Source organism: Aethalodelphis obliquidens, unplaced genomic scaffold (assembly GCF_003676395.1).
Source record: "Aethalodelphis obliquidens isolate GAN/ISIS:26980383/991018 unplaced genomic scaffold, ASM367639v1 scaffold23, whole genome shotgun sequence".
NCBI classification, from domain to species: Eukaryota; Metazoa; Chordata; class Mammalia; order Artiodactyla; family Delphinidae; genus Aethalodelphis; species Aethalodelphis obliquidens.
This window is the reverse complement of record NW_020837967.1, coordinates 23,310,406-23,329,752: the sequence shown is the minus strand read 5'-3', so window position 1 is coordinate 23,329,752 and position 19,347 is coordinate 23,310,406. Positions and strand designations below refer to the sequence as shown.

Sequence of the window (19,347 nt, the reverse complement as noted above, 5' to 3'; positions counted from 1 at the left end):
AAAAAAAAAAAAAAAAAAAAAAAAAAAGTGTGAAAAGGCACCATCGGGCTTTTCTGGTGGCACAGTGGTTGAGAATCTGCCTGCCAATGCAGGGGACACGGGTTCGAGCCCTGGCCTGGGAGGATCCCACATGCCGCGGAGCAACTAGGCCCGTGAGCCACAACTACTGAGCCTGCGCGTCTGGAGCCTGTGCTCTGCAACAAGAGAGGCAGCGACAGTGAGAGACCCGCGCACCGCGATGAAGAGTGGGCCCCACTCGCCGCAACTAGAGAAAACCCTCGCACAGAAACGAAGACGCAACACAGCAAAAATAAATAAATTAATTAATAAACTCCTACCCCCAACATCATCTTTAAAAAAAAAAAAAACAAAAAAGAAAACAGTAAAATTAAAAAACAAAAGGGCACCGTCAATAATTGCACTGGGACAACAGGCTGGATTATACAGGGTAAATCAGGAAATGTGGTCATTTTATGTAAACTTTAAAAAAACAAACCTACAGCTCTGGTGGCAGTCAACCGTTGGCTGCTCTTACCATATATAGGACAAGTTTGATATTACCATCCTTAATTTTTTTAATAAATTTATTTATTTATTTTTTTTGTCTGTGTTAGGTCTTCGTTGCTGTGCTTTCTTTACTTGTGGCAAGCGGGGGCTACTCTTCGTTGCGGTGCACGGGCTTCTCATTGCGGTGGCTTCTCTCCTTGTGGAGCACGGGCTTAGGTGCGTGGGCTTCAGTAGTTGTGGCGTGTGGGCTCAGTAGTTGTGGCACACGGGCTTAGTTGCTCCGCAGCATGTGGGATCTTCCCGGACCAGGGCTCAAATCCGTGTCCCCTGCATTAGCAGGTGGATTCTTAACCACTGCACCACCAGGGAAGTCCCACCATCCTTAATATTTGACCCCCCACCATTCACCTCTTATTTTCACAAACAGAAGGAAATGCCAGGTGGGTTCTATGGACCCTCACTGAGGGTTCTTTAAAGAGATTGTTTTTCTAGGAGTTATTGTAAAAGGTTGACAAATCCAAGATCAGGTTTCGGTCGTCAGGAGAGTGGGTTAGATTCCCTCTATTTTAGGGTCCAGACTTCACTCTCAGAACTGCTGGTAAAGATCTGTGCTATTAGCTCTTTATTTATGGTAATTTTAAGCCGGAAGCTGGCATTATGGACTCTGTCTTGGCCTCTTTGTAGTGACTGTTGCAATATATTCAGTGTCATCATACAAGTCTTAAAATGTAATGTCCACTAACAGCTATCTTAAGCTGTTTGTATTTTCAAACCAGTTTGCTGAGTCCATTGTGCATGTTTGGAAACCAGTACATCAAACCTGAGTTTGCAAACCATAATTTGAGGGATACATGCAATTGGAAACAAGGCTAAATTCTTTTCTGCTTTGAACCAATCCTGAAGCAGTGCTTCTGGACCAGTTGAGGCATAGGGGCTGAACTAACAGGGATAGGGTTGCAATAAGTACAGAGAGGTCCTCAGGTCACCTGCTTTTTTAGGAATACCCTGTGGTGGGATTTCTCATTGAGAGCTGCAACCTGTTAGGATTGGGACTCTGAGTAGACTAGGATGCTGGGAATTTGCTGTTGCCAAAAGAACCCCAAAGAGCCTTCGGGAACCCCGAGCCCCTTGGGCCAGCATGTGGCTACTGGTACCATCAGAAGAGATGTATTGTACACGTATCTCTTCCTGCTGTTCCTCTCTTTCCCCAGTGGTCTGTATCAAACTAGCACTCACTCTAGCTGGATTCCCCACCTCCAGGTGCCCCAGAGAGCCAAGGGTACACGAGAGAAAGGGCTGGAACCTTGAAGGAGTGTGGGTGGTACTTGGGAGACTTTCCACTCTTACTAGCTGGAGATGCTCCAGGGCTTCCTGTCAGGCAACAGACTGGGATAGGATTGAACATCAGATTATTTAGAAGTCATCTGCTCACCTGCTTTTTAAAGCATATTCTGTAGTGGGATTTCTCAAACTAGAGATTCTGGTGTCTGTGAGCTCACCGTGAAAATTTTTAAATTTTTCATTTTCATTTAATTAATAACTTAAAAGATAATATGAACAGGTTCTGGATCATCTAAATGATTTCCCTATAAGCAAGCGCTACCCTGCAAGTTTAGTCTTGGGTTTGTGTTTGTAATTCAGTTAGCACTGAGCAGTTCTATTTTAATCAGGAGCTAATGAGAAAGAACCAAAGCAGATTTAACATGCAAATGATGCGTTTATGCCAAGCGAAGGGCACATAATATCAAAACAGGCTGCAGGAATAAATGGTTTACAGTGATTTGAATGAAAAAAAAGTGATAGAGAATTGTCATCTCACAGTACCTGGTCGTCACCTGGTGACGAGGAAATTCATGCTACAACTGGTGATGAGGAAAACAATATCATCTGTCACATTAAATTAAACTTTTAAAACTTTCTGGTTTTATTGCTTGGTGTATATTCACTTTATAGCCTGATTTTTTTTTTTGCGGTTCGCGGGCCTCTCACTATTGTGGCCTCTCCCGCTGCGGAGCACAGGCTCCAGACGCGCAGGCTCAGCGGCCATGGCTCACGGGCCCAGCCGCTCCGCGGCATGTGGGATCTTCGCGGACCGGGGCACGAACCCGTGTTCCCTGCATCAGCAGGCAGACTCTCAACCACTGCGCCACCAGGGAAGCCCTAGACTGGTATTTTTTATAGTCACATAAGCTCTATAAGTAGGAGTTTACATCTAGTTGCATGTGAGGACCGGGATGGTTAAAGAGAATGAACTCAGGGCCAAATTTCTGGATATCAGTCTTAGCTCTGAGTAACCTTGGGAACGCTGGACCTCTTTGTGCCCCAATTTCTTCATCTGAATAGGGATAATGATGGTACCTACTATTATTCCGAGGAGTAATTGAATGCATGTAAATTATTAGTACAGTGCCTGGGCCTGCTAGGTATTCCTATGGTCAAAATAATTTAGCTCATTAGCATGCTAAGTGAAGTAAGTCAGAAAGAGGAAGACAAATACCAGATGATATCACTTATATGTGGAATGTAAAGTATCTCACATATCAACATACCTGTGAGACAGAAACAGACTCACAGACACAGAGAACAGACTTGTGGCTGCCAAGGGGGAGGGGAGGTGGGGGAGGAGGGAGGGAGTGGGAGGTTGGGATGAGCAGATGTAAACGATTATATAGAGAGAGAGAATGGATAAACAACAAAGTCTTACAGTATAGCACAGGGAACTGAGGTCAATATCCTGTGGTGAACCGTAATGAATATGAAAAAGAGTGTATATATACGTATAATTGAGTCACTTTGTTGTACCGCAGAAATTAAGACAACATTGTATATCCACTATACTTCGATAAAATAAATTAAAAAAAAATTTAGCTCAGGGCTTCCCTGGTGGCGCAGTGGTTGAGAGTCCGCCTGCTGATGCAGGGGACACGGGCTCGTGCCCCGGTCTGGGAAGATCCCACGTGCCGCGGAGCGGCTGGTCCCGTGAGCCACGGCCGCTGAGCCTGCGCGTCCGGAACCTGTGCTCTGCAACGGGAGAGGCCACAACAGTGAGAGGCCCGCGTACCGCAAAAAAAAAAAAAAAAAAAAAAAAAAAAAAAAAAAAAAAAAAAAAAAATTTAGCTCAGAAATAAGTGAAGATCCAACAGTGTGAGAAGCCTTCTTTATTAGATAAATTAAGGTATATAAAATAGTAAGTAACACTTACAAATCACATCACATTTATAAGAAAACTTTTCCAAATATATTATTCTACTTAGCCTTCAACGTCTACCCTGGAAGCTAGATGATATTTTTGTTGTTGTTATCAAGATGAGGAGACTAAAGCTTGGACAGTTGAAGTGATATGCCCTGAAAAACGTGTTTGCCATGAGCATTTGATATTTTTTTCCCTCATGGAGAATGAAGGAATATTTTGTAACTGAACATTTTCCCCATTTTCTTTTGGGTTGCTAGGAGGCCCAGAGCTAATTTCGTAGTTGGTCCACATTAGTACTTGTAGAGTACTTATTGCTGTGGACAGCTATGTTAGATTTTCTCTCCTAGTCTTGATTTTCTATTCTAATTTATATCTTCTCTGATTCTGAAAATGTATGCATTGTTTTATTATTTGGAATTCTTATAATCTGCCTCATGTCCATATTGGAAAACTTTGAGCATAAACCAATAAACTGACCCACGGTTACGTAACTAGTAAGATTCAGATCTTGACCTGAGCTCTTTCGGCTTCGTGGAGAAGTCACATTTATTTAGCATCTAGTATGTCCTGGTGCTTTATATGCACAGTCTTATGCAATCCACACATTAGCTGGTGTGAGGTCGCTCAGTCACTGCTGTCTTTATTTTCAGATGAAGATACTGAAGCTTATAAAAGTTTGAAGACGTTCCCAAGGTTAATAAATGTTGTTCTAACTTCTGGTTCTGTAAATTGTTAACAATTTAAACGAAAACACACAGTTCCTCTTCTACAGCCAGATCTTTATATCCATCTCCCCCACCTCTGTGCCCCCCGCGCCCCTCCCCTACCCCTGCCCCTCCACCGCAGGGCTTTTCCTCTTATGGCTTTGCCAAGAACAAAATTACCATTCCAACTATCTGCCGCTTAAATAAGCTATTTATCATTTTTTAGTTAGAGTAATACTTGCTATGACAGCAGTAACACAAATATCCAGCAAAGATGGTCCCCAGCTTACAGTAGCCTTAGTGGACTTTCAGGGTTTCCCAGAGCACTGCTCTTTTTGTCACGGTTGTACACTTGCCCAGGACACCTTCTAGAAAGAGCCGGCAAAGAGGGAAACTCAGAGACTGGGGTTCCAAGGGTGAGGTGGCATGTGAATCTATGCTCCCTGATCCTGGCCAACTTGCCTGTTTCTTTATTAGGGTTAATTTTCTGGCCTTTACAGGGCTTGAAGTCTGTCACCCAGTTCGGCCCCTGTCAATGTATTCCCTGGCTGTTGCAAACCTGTGATAGGATTTCTTCTCTAATCGCCAGCCAGGACGGAGGGTGGTGAAGTCAGCCCTTGGCTGGATTAAGGCAGAACAGAAAGTGTAGGATTGGCTCTTGCCATTGTGACCTAGATCTAAATCACAAGGAGGCCCAGGAAGTACCATTAGAGAACAGAGTAAATGCCAGTGGAATCTCAATAGCACAGCCATAATTATACACCAGTCTCTATAGCGTTTCCCAGAGAGTGAGGTTTCACAGACTTCAGTCATTTGATTGTCAGTTTTTTGCCATATCCTCATATCATCTTTACTATCATATATTTCAATGTTCTTAAATGATAGTTTTACTTAAATATGTTATTTTAAAGGGAGACTTTATGTTGCCACCATTAATGGGAGAACAGTCTCACTTATTACGATGATAGAAGATTATCTTAAAACTAAATATAATGACGATAAAACAATACTATTAAATTCTTTGCAGACACAGGGATTAGGAATTAGGAGGCCTGTTGTTTATTTCTAACTGTCACATAAACTACTACGTAAACTATTGAACAGTATGCAAGCACTATAACTTTCTTATAGTGCCATCGCTTATAGTGCGATCGCTTAAAGTGCCATCGCTTTCCCCATTTGAAAAAGCTTCAAAACCACTTGCCTTTTTCATCACAGGCCATTATCTGTGAGGAAAAGCAGAGAGAGTTCCCTTTGCCAGTTGCAAGAAGTAACTGGAGACTGTAGGGCATGAGGCTATGGAGGGAAGGGGCCAGTAGAGGTTTGAAACCACAAGGGTGCATCAGCAGCTGACACAGAGCTGAGTCCAGAGGATACCATGTTTGGTGAACCCAACTTGCAGATTCTGAGTAGTAAGACCAGTAGAGAAATGCAAAAACAGTGTCAGTTTAGAACAAAGGGCTTAGAAGCTGTTCAGATGAGGAGAGGAATCACAGCAGTGGAGAAATTAAAAGTGGAAGAAAGAAGGATAATACATGGTCTTGGTGGAAAAATGACAAGTCCTGATTCCTAAGCAAAATTCTGCTTCATTTCACGTTCATCTATTGATTTTGGAAATATACACACATCCTGAAGGGTTTCTTTCTTTCTTTTTTTTTCTAGCCTCGTCATGCAGCATGCCGGATCTTATTTCCCCCACCAGGGATTGAACCCGTGCCCCCTGCAGTGGAAGTGTGGAGCCCTAACCACTGGACAGCCAGGGAAGTCCCTCTTTACTTTTTTTTTTTATAGGCTTATAAAATACTACCTGGGTTGCTTGGGTGGTAGCTACACTTGTGGATATTATTGATCACTGAATGAGCAAAGAGAGGCCAAGAAGTCGCTTAGGAAATGTACGCAGATCATAGTACCATTCGAAATATAATTTTTTATTCAAGGAAGTTCAAATAAATCATCTATTGCCCAAATATAGGGATTGTTTTATGAGAGCTCTGATTAAAATGCAATTGGGAATGAGTTTCAGACATATTCATTCAAGGGTTGCGCTGCCAAAAATGAAGGAATATAACTTGGTTAAACCTTGGATAACTTGCCATGGAAGAGGCAACTTGTGATTTATTTTGGAAGAAATAAATGGAGAACAAATGAAAATTGCTAGTTAGATATTATAGCAATTCTATGAATTGGGCTGAGAATAAGGCATGTTTACATATAATTATGAACGGAAAAAGAGCTGCAAAGATGACAGAGTAGCAATGAAAAAACGTTAGAAAGTCTCTTTAAATCAGTTGAGCAAGATCTGGGTGTGGGGACTTCCCTGGCGGTCCAGTGGTTAAGATTCCGTGCTTCCACTGCAGGGGGCACGGGTTCGATCCCTGGTCAGGGAACAAAGATCCTGTGTGCCGCCCAGCCAAAAAAAAAATCTGGGTGTAAATAAATGTGACAATAATAATGATAAGAATAAGCCATCAACCTTGAGCACTTTATTACAGAGCAGTGCTGCTGTGAATATATCAGCAGCCACATAACTCCATTAAGTGTGGATCTAGGGAACAGTTATGTACATGTTACCTTAAGATTAAATTGCTTCCTAGAAAGCTAAGTGAGAGTTCAAAAACTTTTCTGTGATTAACATTTTTTGCAACCTGTGGCAAAGGACGAGATAAAGAAAGAAATCTCATTTTTCTTTTTCTCCTTCTCCAAAGTGACAAAAATCCAAATGTCCCCCACCAGTTTAGGTCCCATAGCTATAAGTGTGGTTGCAGGCTCACGTCATTTTGAAGGGGCAAAGAATCTCTTGGGGAATGGGAGGCTTTCAAAAATATCTGCTACGTAAGACTAAAAGATGGGATATGAGATCAGGATCTCAGTACGATTGAATTTAATCTAAGGTTCAACATTTTAAAGAAGACAGTTGACTTTTCCTGCCTTCTGGCAGTGGACACCTGTCATTATTGGGTATCACCACCTCCTCGGGGTGAGCAGGGGGCTTTTAATCACATATCAGCAAATTTGACTTGGGTCAGTTTTCTCAAAAATATGGCTGTAAGCATGGAGGCCCCTCACCTCCAAAAGTGCTCTAGCCACAGAATGGTAGCCACTTGGTATCAGAGGTATCTGATTCAAATATATAAAGCTAAGGCTTTCTGGAGTAAGCTGACATTGGGACAGGTGAAAAGACCACCACCATAGCCGGGGACATAAAGAATTCTGACTTTTCCTGGATATGTTAGCAAGTGACCTATGAATGGTCTTTTGTCCCTCAAAACTTGTGGATATCCTTAAGGGTTGATGGTGTTTCACTCAAGGAGTCTTTTGAGTCATACTTACTTTACTGAATTTAACATACCTACATATATATATATATATATATATATATATATATATATATATATAAAAATTTAAGAGTATATCTTGATGAAATTTTAAAAAATGAACAAGACACAGATGAAGAAATAAGATATTATTAGAATTCTGGAAATCCTCATTACAACCTCTTTCAGTTACTCCTCGACAAGTAACTACTATCCTTACTTTTAACACCAAAGACCGGTTTTGTCTATGTTTGAACTTTATGTAAACCGAATCATACAATGTATACTTTCACGTTTGGTTGTGTTTGTGAGATTCATTCGCGTTGTTGCATTATTCGTTGCTGAATAATATTCCACTCTGGAATCGATCACAATTTATTTATCAATTCTGCTGTTGGTGGACAGATGGGCACCGTTTTGATCACTTACTAGATAGACTTGGCCCAGAAATTTGACTTCGGGACTTTAAAGAAACACTTCTAAAAGTTGGCTTAGATAAGATATTGTTTGAGGAAGGCTTAGATGAAAGATTAGCTGTGAGCCAAGGCGGAATCCAGATTACCATCAGGGTTTGCTAAGTCCTCTCTGTCTAAGAGGAAGTAAAGAATATTATTCATATATTGGAATTCTGCTGAGGTCTTCCAAGCATAATCAAATATTCATACTCCACACATGTCTATAAGGTAATTTCCTACCTTTCCTCAAAAGCAGTTATGCGACCTTTAGAATTTTGTGAATTGCAGAGCCTGTTATACATCATCACTACCCTGAAAAAGTCAGAAAGTATCACTATTTATGTCTAAAAAGAATACCAAGACCTTTCCTAGGGAGGATGAGGGCCTGATAACCCTTTTTAAAGGTATTCTTGTCTTTATATTTGGTCCCCAAGAGCCTGAGCTTTTGTTAGAAAAGCTTCAGTGGGGAAGCATTGTTCTTGGCCTCTTGTGTAGGCTTCTTTTAACACAGCTACGGTGGAAGGGTGGTTGATCACGGACGAGCACGTGAGTATGAATTAGGAGATACGTAACTGTGGAGCCCAAATGGGGACACTGCGGTGGCAGCGGCCACAGCATCCTCAACCGTAATCTCATTGTCTGTGGAAGAGCCTCCATAGTTCTCCTTGAGACTGTGGTGAACAGGGGCTTTGCGTTGCTGCAAGAAGCACAACAGTTGACTTTCCATTTCTCTTCCTATTTGGCGTTGGGAAACAGTATTGAACCCTTCCCTTTGAGTAAGCCTTGGTGTTTTTTGAACGATCTGTAGGTGAGAAGCCTTTAGATGGAATTAGTGCCTTTCTCCCTCCCTCTCTCCCTCCCTTCCTTCCTTCCCTCCTTCTTTTGTTTGTTTGTTCATTCGTTCTTTCATTTGTCCATTCCTTCCTTCCTTCCAATTCTGTCACTCTTTCTACCCATTCTCCTCCCTCATGGAATCCCTGGAGGCTGAGGGGGCAGCTGGCATGGTAGACAGATCAATTACACACAGGGACATTGAGCAAATAAATACACACCGTTTCTCACTGTTGGAGAAGGGACTGACAAATATGGAAGGAGAGGGACTTCGCTGGTGGCGCAGTGATTAAGAATCCACCTGCCAATGCAGGGGACACGGGTTCGGGCCCTGGTCCGGGAAGAGCCCACATGCTGCGGAGCAACTAAGCCCATGAGCCACAGCTACTGAGCCTGAGCTCTAGAGCCCGTGAGCCACAACTACTGAAGCCCACATGCCTAGAGCCCATGCTCCACAACGGGAGAGGCCACTGCAGTGAGAGGCCCGCGCACCGCAGCAAAGAGTGGCCCCCACTCACTGCAACTAGAGAAAGCCCGCACACAGCAACGAAGACCCAATGCAGCCGATAAATAAATAAATTAATTTAAAAAAAATATGGAAGGAGAGAGGCTGAAGAGAACCCTGAGGTGCTGGATTGGAACTGAAAGCACTGGTGTGTAAACTAATGTGTTTAAAAAATAGACACACTGAGAGGTAGGGAAACATAGCTGTCTGTGGAGTCTGTATGTCTGTGGGTCAGTGTGCACACATGCAGATATTTCCTAGCTCGAGTCTCTGAGAGGTTTACAAACGACAGCCCAGTAGAAATAAACGTTCTGAGTGCCCAGACCTTGGTTTCCAAATATCAACATCCACTAAAAGGAACCAGGACTTGTTGGAAATGGTTGGCCTCAGGGTTGAAGCAGAGGAAGTACAAGATGATTGTGGCTCTCAAGGAAGTAAGGAAGTGCTCAAGGAATCATGGACACTTGTCCAAGAACAGAAGTCAGCTTCAAGGGATCCCCACTGGCCAAATCTGGATCACTTTAAGCATCAAAGTTAAGTAGTGGTAGTAACAGATGACAACACATTAAATAAAATGGGAATCCACATATCCACACAGAGGTCAACACATAAATATGTAGGGAGAAGGAAAGCTTTTCCTTACAGTAGAATGTCAAATTTTCTATAAATCTGAAATTATTTCAAAAAAGGTAATCTATGCACTGTAAGCAAATATTCTTTCTAACGCGAATAGAGTTCCGAAATTGTACAGTCTTAAAAAGACAACAAAGTGAATCTTGGCAGGATTCCAAGAAACACAGTCACAGAAAAACAACTCTTAGATGAGATAGAGGGGCGTATTTTACTTTTTCAGGAGGAACGGGGGTCTCTCTTCCTTTCTCACTGAGAGGTCCCAGCAGAGATTCCTTCCATGCAGCCCCCCACTAACACTAGTACCCGGCTTTCAGCAAACATCACTCATGGCGAGAAAAATGAAGGGCTATATTATCATTTCCTTGAGACACGTGAGGGAGAAGGCAAGTAAACATTGAGCTATTTACTTACTTTAAAAAAAGGAGAAGTTGCCGGACTTTGAGCTAAACTAGCAGGAGAGAGAGAAAATGAGAGCAAGAGAGACAGAGCGAGGAGAGGGAAGCTTATTTCTTCATTTGTGCCCTGAGGTGCAAATATACAGGCCGTACTAGTTACAAGTCCTGATGTGGGTGTGGACCACTGGGGTTCAGGTGGTAGCTGGAAGAAGCCTGCTCTCTCCCCACCGGCGGAGGCTCTGTTTGGTGCTACAAGTCGGTGGAAAGGGGGAGAGAAGCACGAGCTTCCAGCGGGTAGTGCCCCAGCGCCAGGAGGCTGCATGTCGTCAGGCAGAGGTCCACCGCCTCGTGTGCAAAAGTGTGCAAGCTCTCGTCCCTGGGTTGCCAGGACTTCCAGAAGAAAGAGTCCCCGCATGCCTCGGTGTATTTTTGAGTAATACTTGCTGTCTTCCTTACTGCTGAGGGCCACCACCCGTCTCGACAGCCTATGCTGAGTTCACCTGGGTTCTGCTGACTGTGACCACGAGCTCCCGTGGAACCCTGCACCTCTTAGGGCACTTCCCAGGCCTTCGATTACTTAATATCAGTCTTTGCCTTGAGCTCTGGGAAAGCGATGACTGCCTTGTTTCCTACTCTGGTTTTAGGCTTAGCACAGTACCTGTGCTACGGTATTACGACAGATATTCAATGTGGACCGAATTTTCTAGTACCTGAGGAGGGATGTGTTCTTCCACTGTCTGTCCCACATCATTGATGGTTGGGCTCCAGATGCCAACCTTCTCCAGTCTGTTGTGCTACCTGGAGAAACTGTGACTTACCTGGCTGTGTTCTGTAGTCAGAAAGCTACAAAGACGGCATCCGAGATCAGATTCTGATTACCTGAACCACTACTGTAGTTTCAAAACAACAGACTTCTGGAAAGTAACCCTGTGATTCTTTTTTAAATTTATCGATTGATTTTTTGGCTGCGTTGGGTCTATATTTGTGGTGTGCGGGCTTCTCATTGCGGTGGCTTCTCTTGTTGAGAAGCACGGGTTCTAGGTGTGTGGGTTCAGTAGTCGTGGTGCGTGGGCTCTGTAGTTGTGGCTCGTGGGCTTAGTTGCTCCATGGCATGTGGGATCTTCCCAGACCAGGGATCGATCCCGTGTCCCCTGCATTGGCAGGCGGATTCTTAACCACTGCGCCACCAGGGAAGTTCCTACCCTGTGATTTTTATTAAGGCTGAAAAGGATGTTTGCCAAGAGATTCAATCTGATCAAGAGGATGTTAAACTGAATATTAAGGGAGAGAGAGAGAAAAGAATTACTTATTAAAATAGTTAACTAATATTAATAGCTACTATTATCCAGCGCTAGGTTCTGTCCGAACTGATTTACATGCATTAACTGTTTAAACCTTGCAGTAACCACATGAGTTGGGGATTCTTATTATGCCCATTTTAAAGATGGAGAAAACCAAGCCATTTGAGTAACTTGTCCAAGGTCAAGTCAGATGCTAGTTGGGATTCAAATTGGGGCAGTCTAGGGTCTGTGCTTGTAACCTTTGTACTAGTCTGCCTTTCAAAACTGCAAAGCTTAATGCTCTGAAAAAAACATTGTATGAGAGAGACAAAAAAATTAATATTTCTTAGAGAGAGATAAATACTGTATGATTTCACTTATATGTGTAACCTTAAAAAAAAAAACAAAAAAAACTTGTAGTAGCAAAGAGTAGAATGGTGGTCACCAGGGGTTGGGGGATGGGGGAAATGAGTAGATGTTGGGCAAAGCGTACGAAGTGGCAGTTGAAAGTTCTGGGGATCTAATGCACAGTACTGTGTTCATAGCTAATAAGACTGTATTATATACTTGAAGGCTTCTAGGAGAGTAATCTTAAACATTTTCACTACAGAAAGGAAATGGTAATCATGTGACATGATGAAGGTGTTAGCTGAGGCTGTGGTGGTAATTATAGTGGGGTGTGTAAGTGTATCAATTCAATAGATTGTGCACCTTAAAGTTGCACAATGTTATATGTCAATTAGCTCAGTAAAGCTTGGGAAAAACATTGTAACTATAGTTGTGCAGCAAGGAAACATTGATCATTAAAAATCTTTCAAAATCATCATTAATATGTTTTAAAAATTGATCTATTCAGCTGATGATTTAGAAAAGGCTATGTGATAGCTTTGAAATAGTAAGTTACTAGGCTATGACGTATGAACTTTCATTGCTTTCATCTTTTCTAGATGCTTTAGGCAGAGGCCTATACCTATACAAGAAGGGACATACAATATGCTTTCAGGCTGGTATTTCTGTTAATAGTGTTTACAGTCACTTTTTAGTAATGTAGAAGGCAAATGTGATCGACAGGGAAAGTACAAACAGTACCAGAGGATACTTTAAATAAGAAAAAAAGTATATACCTAGAAACAGTTAATGGAGTAAAATCGATTTGCAGTCATAATGCCTGGATGCTTCCATGTAAAGCGTATTTTCAGGGGCAGTTTTACCAAGTATAATATATTAATTATTATTCAGAAAATATTCACTCTACCCATCTCCACTCTCCGTCCATTGACTTTCTCACTCCATTGACATCGGACTTGGTCAAAAGTCTTCCCCTGGTTGATTCAATAGGGCGAAAGTGATAGCCCCCCAGTTCCAAGTACAAGTTAAGAGATGTTATGCTTACCGTTTTTCCCCTTGGGCTCCTACCACCTGCCGCGCTCTAGGTAATCACCGATCATTTAACCTGAGCTCTGGGATGAGAAGATACGGGAGGCACGCTTGATCCCAACCTTCAGCCTGGAGCCACGTCCAGATAAGTTAGCCAAGTGTATCTGAACCAGAACTGACCTGTGGACCTGAGAGTGAGAAATGAGTGTTCGTTATTGTAAGCCACTGCAACCTGGGGGTTGTTTGTGACGCAGCATCATCACAGCAAAACCTGATGAATGCATTTCCCCAAATTTAGTAGTATCTTTTCTATTTTTATTAAAAGAAAAAAACAAACAGAAAAACAGAGGACTGTGGGAAACGGTCAGCTTTGAGAGCAAGCTGCAGACATGCCAGGCACGCCGCCGCCGCTCGAAGGGACTGTGCCTACTTGTTCCCCTCCTTGTTCCATTCCATGGGAGATAAACCACCAGGGCCCAGAGATCAGAAAGAATGTAAACTAAGACAAGCAAATCTGTCTCCCCCCGGCACGGCACGTGCAGGTTATTTTTGATGATTCTGGGCTTATGGGTTTTCTCCCAGGGAAGTTAACCTTGAGACGAGACAGTCTGTACATAATGTAAACCATCATCTGGCAACCAACCTCCCTTTTTCTAGTCTAGATAATCTGCAACTGTAGCGCAATAAAAGTTGCCTTGCAGCCGTCAGTTGTCTTGGCCCTTCTGACCCCATTCATCGGTGCTACTTCAGTTCCTTACTCCTTCCCTCCTGACCCTGGGCGGTGAAATCCTCTTTCTCTGGCTGGTCCGCGGCAGAGGACTTGTTCCAGTTGCTACTTCTTCCTTAAACTTATTTTCACACATGACCTATAAAATATTAGTCAGTCTTCTCCATGCTGGATACCATCTGTTTGCCCCTCCGAATGCACTCTCCATTGTCTCCCACCAGGCTCTACGCTTTAAGGGGCTTAACGTCACGTTTGGCCAATGCGGAGCATTGACAGAAGAGCAGAAGGAGAAACAGAGTGTGGGAGTGGGGATATTTAATTCCCGAACCTTCTCCCTGCTGGGTCGCAGCAAACTGGCTGCTTCCAGTGGTCAAAGAACATAGCCTCAGCCAGGCAGCCCTCTCTCTGCATTTCAGTCACAGCTCACTCCCTTTGTCTCCACGGGGGCCTTGGGGTGGGTGGTTAAATCCTGGTCACTAGCCCCAAGGTACTGCACTGTCCCTTGTGGTTTCCTCATGCCCTGCCCTCACCTCCACGAAGAACCCCTTCTTAAACTTCCTTCAAAGTGCTCAGTTTGAACGTGACATCTGTTTCCTGCTGTGATCTTGACAATACAACTTCCTTGGTTAAATTTTATAAAAAGGATTGAAGTGGCGGAAGTTCAATTTAATCTGGTGTTCTGACTGACACACTTTATATCAAAAAGAAAACTGAAGCCCACCTATGTGGAAAATGTGCACGGCTCCCAGCCTTATTTTATTTTCCCCTGGAGACTCATTTTGCACCTGGTCAGGTGCATGAGACCTTTTTCAGGGCCCCCTTTTCTGTCAGGCACCTTGATATTACTTCCAGCTCCAAAAGTTTATGCTAATTCACTCAAGAAACTCTCAAAGCTTTTCCCTGTAATTTCCTCCATAATCGCTAGACTAACTTAGCTTTCAAATTTCTTCCCAGGATTCATAAATGAGAAAGACAAGTGAAACTAGAGTGGGGGAGGTAGAAGAATAGTTCTTCTCTTAATTCTCTAAACTTTCGTTGTCATGACCCTCTTTTTTTTTTTTTTTTTCCAGTAATAGGCAATACTATTTGCCTAGGCTGCTGAGCAGCTGTGAGACCTTAGGCAACATAGTTGTCCTTTCTATACCCCAGTTTCCTCAGGACTAACATGTCAAAATCCGTACTAGGATAGCTACTTTCAGGTTTATTGTGAGAATTTAATACAACATATGTAGAAGTGATGAACCTGTATAGGGACCCAACAAATGCCCATTTATTCTTTCTTCCAACTGCATACTTTAAAATAATGCATTTCATGTACTTTTAAAGTTCATTCAGTCCTTCTGCAACTGCTTTTCAGAAAGTCTGGGCACTTGGAGGACTTCCTTTTCCCCCTCCCTTACTTAATATATAGTTTTTAATTGTGGAAAAATATACATAACATAAAATTTACCCTCATAAACATTTTAAAGTATATGGGTTCAGTATTGTAAAGTATATTCACATTGTTGTGCAACCAATCTCCAGAACTTTTCCATCTTGCAGTTTTGAAACTCTATACCAATTAAACAACAATTGCCCATATCCCTCTTCCCCAGCTCCTGGCAACCATGACTCCACTTTTTTTTTCCTCCCCCAAACTAGAGTCTTTTTTTAAAAATACTGAATGGTAGTTGATTTACAATGCGGTGTTAGTACAGCGCAGTGTTTCAGTTATACATATATATAACTGAATATATGTATACACACACACACACACACACACACACACACACACACACACTTTTTCAGATTCTTTTCCCTTACAGGTTATAACAAAATATTGAGTATAGTCCCCTTTCTATACAGTAGGTCTTTGCTGGTTATCTATTTTATATATAGTCGTGTGTATCTGTTAATCTCAAACTCCTAATTTATCCCTACCCCCTCCTCTACCCTTCAGTAACTATAAGTTTGTTTTTTATGTCTGTGGGTCTACTTCTCTTTTGTAAACAAGTTCATTTGTATCTTTTTTTTTTTTTTAGAATACACATAGGAGTGATATCATATAATATTTGCATTCTACTTTCTGTTTCTATAAATTTGACTATTCTAGATGCCTCAGGTAAGTGAAATCACAGAGTGTTAGTCTTTTTGTGACCAGCGTACTTCACTTATCATAATGTCCTCAAGGTTCATCCATGTTGTAGCATATGTCAGAATTTCCTTTGGTGGACTTCTTTTTTTTTTTTTTTAATTTTTTGGCCGCATTGCACGGCATGTGGGATTTTAGTTCCCCCACCAGGGATTGAACCCGCGCCCCCTGCATTGGAAGTGCTGACTCTTAGCCACTTGACTACCAGAGATTGGTGGGCTTCCTTTTAAAAATGAATTTTCTAAGATATACTTACCAAAGTTCCTATGTATCATTTAATATTACGTTTCTCCATGTGTTCAAAGTGCCCCCAATGCTGCATTATGGTGAAACTGCAGAAAGTGTAATATGTCCTTAGAAAGCATCCTTTAGTTACTAATATACTCCTTATGAATATGGTAAGTGTCCACATGGGGATATGTATTATCCTGAATCAGCCAGCATTCACTTCCACAGCCTCTTCTTTGTCAGCACTCTTGCTTAGAATTGTTTTAAGAAGTTTAACGAACAGAAAGGATTGCTGTAAAAAAGCATATTTCAAACATTAACTATATAGACCCTCCATTGATTCTGGAATTCCTGAGCAATTTTAATTTAAAACGCTCATTTTCCGCACTCGTGCCTCCAGTGACTAGATTCCTTTCCAGGCTCCACTTCAAGCCTGGATTACTGTGTTCTTTCTCCCTGTTTGGAAAGTTCAGCTTCCCAGAGTTCCTGGATCTCTTCCGAATGTAAAGATTTGGGTCTCTTCCAAGACCTTCACTGAATGCAGATGCGCCGCTAACTTCTCCAGAGCCCGCCCCTGGGAAACAGGCACAAGGCAGTCTTGGTGGTGAGTAGAAAATACTCTCTCGGAGTCAACCTAGAGCAACTGTTATTCACTCTTTGTAGCTGTGGGAACAATTTCTGTTCTCTCTCTGCTTCATGAGGAAGTGGAGGTGCAGTGTGCAGAAGGAGGGTGACCCAGCTGTGGAGAATGCCCCCAATAGGGTCAACGTTGCCCCTTCCCCAGTTTTATTGAGATATAGTTGACATATATCATTGTATTACCTTAGGGTTTGAACACGATGATTTGAAATATCTGTACATTGTGAAATGATTACCACAGTCAATTCAGCTAACGTCCATCGCCTCACATAATCACAACTTCTTTCCCTTGGGATGAGAACCTTTAAGATTCATTTCCTTAGCAACTTTCAAATATACAAGAGTATTGTTAAGTACAGTCACCATGCTGTACACCACATCCCCAGAACTTATTTTTCTTCTAACTGGAACTTTGTACCTTTTGACCCCCTCCACGCCCACCTCACGCCTCTAAGCACCAATCTGTCATCTGTTTCCATGAGTTGGATTTTTTAAGATTCTCCATATCAGTGAGATTGTACAGTATTTGCCTTTCTCTGTCTGACTGATTTCCCTTAGCCGAATGCCCTTAAGGTTCACTCATGTTGTCACAAATGGCAGAGAAAAAAATCGATGTCACACACACACACACACACACACACACACACACACACAGAATCTCACATTTTGTTTATTCTTTCATATGTTGATGAACACTTAGTTGTTTCCATGTCTTGGCTATTGTGAGTTATGCTGCAGTGAACCTGGGGTGCTTGTATCTCTTGGAGATAGTGATTTTGTTTCCTTTAGACATACACCCAGAAGTGGGATTGCTGGGTCATATGGCAGTTCTATTTTTAACTTGTTCAGAAACCTACATGCTGTTTTTCATAGTGGCTGCACCAATTTCTATTCCCACCCACAGTGCACAAGCTCCCTTTTTCTCCACACCCGCACCAACACTTGGTATCTCTTATCTTTTTGATGACAGCCGTTCTAACAGCTGTGAGGCCATATCTCATTATGGTTTTTTATAATTTTTTTTTTTTCCTGTTACGCGGGCCTCTCACTGCCGTGGCCTCTCCCGTTGCGGAGCACAGGCTCCGGATGCGCAGGCTCAGCGGCCATGGCTCACGGGCCCAGCCGCTCCGGGGCGTGTGAGATCCTCCCAGACCGGGGCACGAACCCGCGTCCCCTGCATCGGCAGGTGGACTCTCAACCACTGCGCCACCAGGGAAGCCCTCATTATGGTTTTGATTTTTGTTTTCCTGATTACTAGTGATGTTCAGCATTTTCTCATGTACCTGTTGGCCATTTGTATATCTTCGTTGGAAAAAAGTCTATTCAGTTTTTTAATCAGATTGTTGTTTTTGTGTGTTATGGAGTTTTATGAGTTCCTTATATATATACTTGGATATTAACCCCTTATTAGAAATATGATTTGCAAATATTGTCTCCCTTTTCATTTTGTTGATGGTTCCCTTTGCTGTGCAGAAGGTTTTTCGTTTGGTGTGGTCCCACTTCTTTTTTGTTTTTGTTGCCTTTGCTTTTGGTGTCATATCCAAAAATCACCACCAAAACACATGTCAGGAAGTTTACTCCCATGTTTTCTTCTAGGAGTTTGTGGTTTCAGGTCTTACATTGAAGTCTTTAATCCATTTTGAATTTGGGGCGGAAGGATGATCTAGCTGTGGAGAATTTTCCAAGTGTATGTCTCTTATACTTTATGTCTCTTAAACTTTCCTAAGTTTCCCAGTTTTAAAAGTTAATTTATTTTATTTTATTTATTATTATTTTTTTTTAAAAAATTAATTGATTAATTTATTTTTTGGCTGTGTTGGGTCTTCGTTTCTGTGCGAGGGCTTTCTCTAGTTGCGGCAAGCGGGGGCCACTCTTCATCGCGGTGCGCGGGCCTCTCACTATCGCGGACTCGCTTGTTGCGGAGCACAGGCTCCGGACGCGCAGGCTCAGCGGCCATGGCTCACGGGCCTAGTTGCTCCGTGGCATGTGGGATCTTCCCAGACCAGGGCTCGAACCCGTATCTCCTGCATTGGCAGGCAGATTCTCAACCGCTGCGCCACCAGGGAAGCCCCAAAAGTTAATTTATTTTTAAAAACTTTTTTTAAATGAATGACCTTCATCCCTGGCCCTCTTCCATAGCCCCACTTTTCGTTTTCTTTTAGACTTGCCACGAAAGGTATTTTCCTCATCCAGAATGATTTACCCAAGTCCCTCTCTACCATTCCATAGGTTTCCTGTCCTTTAAATTCATCTAAAACTCACCTACTTCAGAGATCTTTCCCTGATTAAAAGGCACTGCTCTCTGTAGAAATCTGTTTACAAGGAAGTGCATTGTAATTTATATAAGAGAACGATTCCTGAAATGCTTGCAAATTACTTTCTTTATAGATGCAGTATTTTTTTTTTTTTTTTTTTTTTTTTTTTTTTT

General features: G+C 42.3%; 1 protein-coding gene and 1 long non-coding RNA gene across 3 annotated transcripts in view; both read left to right on the top strand.

The window, feature by feature from the left end:
• LOC113628400 (uncharacterized) overlaps positions 1-6,125 on the top strand; it is a 24,568-nt gene extending 18,443 nt beyond the window's left edge. The window contains exon 3 of the long non-coding RNA XR_003436044.1: positions 6,067-6,125. This is a non-coding gene — a long non-coding RNA (uncharacterized LOC113628400). The remainder of the gene's footprint in view (positions 1-6,066) is intronic.
• A 10,096-nt stretch (positions 6,126-16,221) lies between these two features.
• The window catches only part of NSUN6 (NOP2/Sun RNA methyltransferase 6), an 87,558-nt gene continuing 84,432 nt past the window's right edge, over positions 16,222-19,347 (top strand). For both annotated transcript variants that reach the window (XM_027121997.1, XM_027121996.1), the window contains exon 1: positions 16,222-16,884. The gene's annotated coding sequence lies outside the window, so the exon portion shown is untranslated. The remainder of the gene's footprint in view (positions 16,885-19,347) is intronic.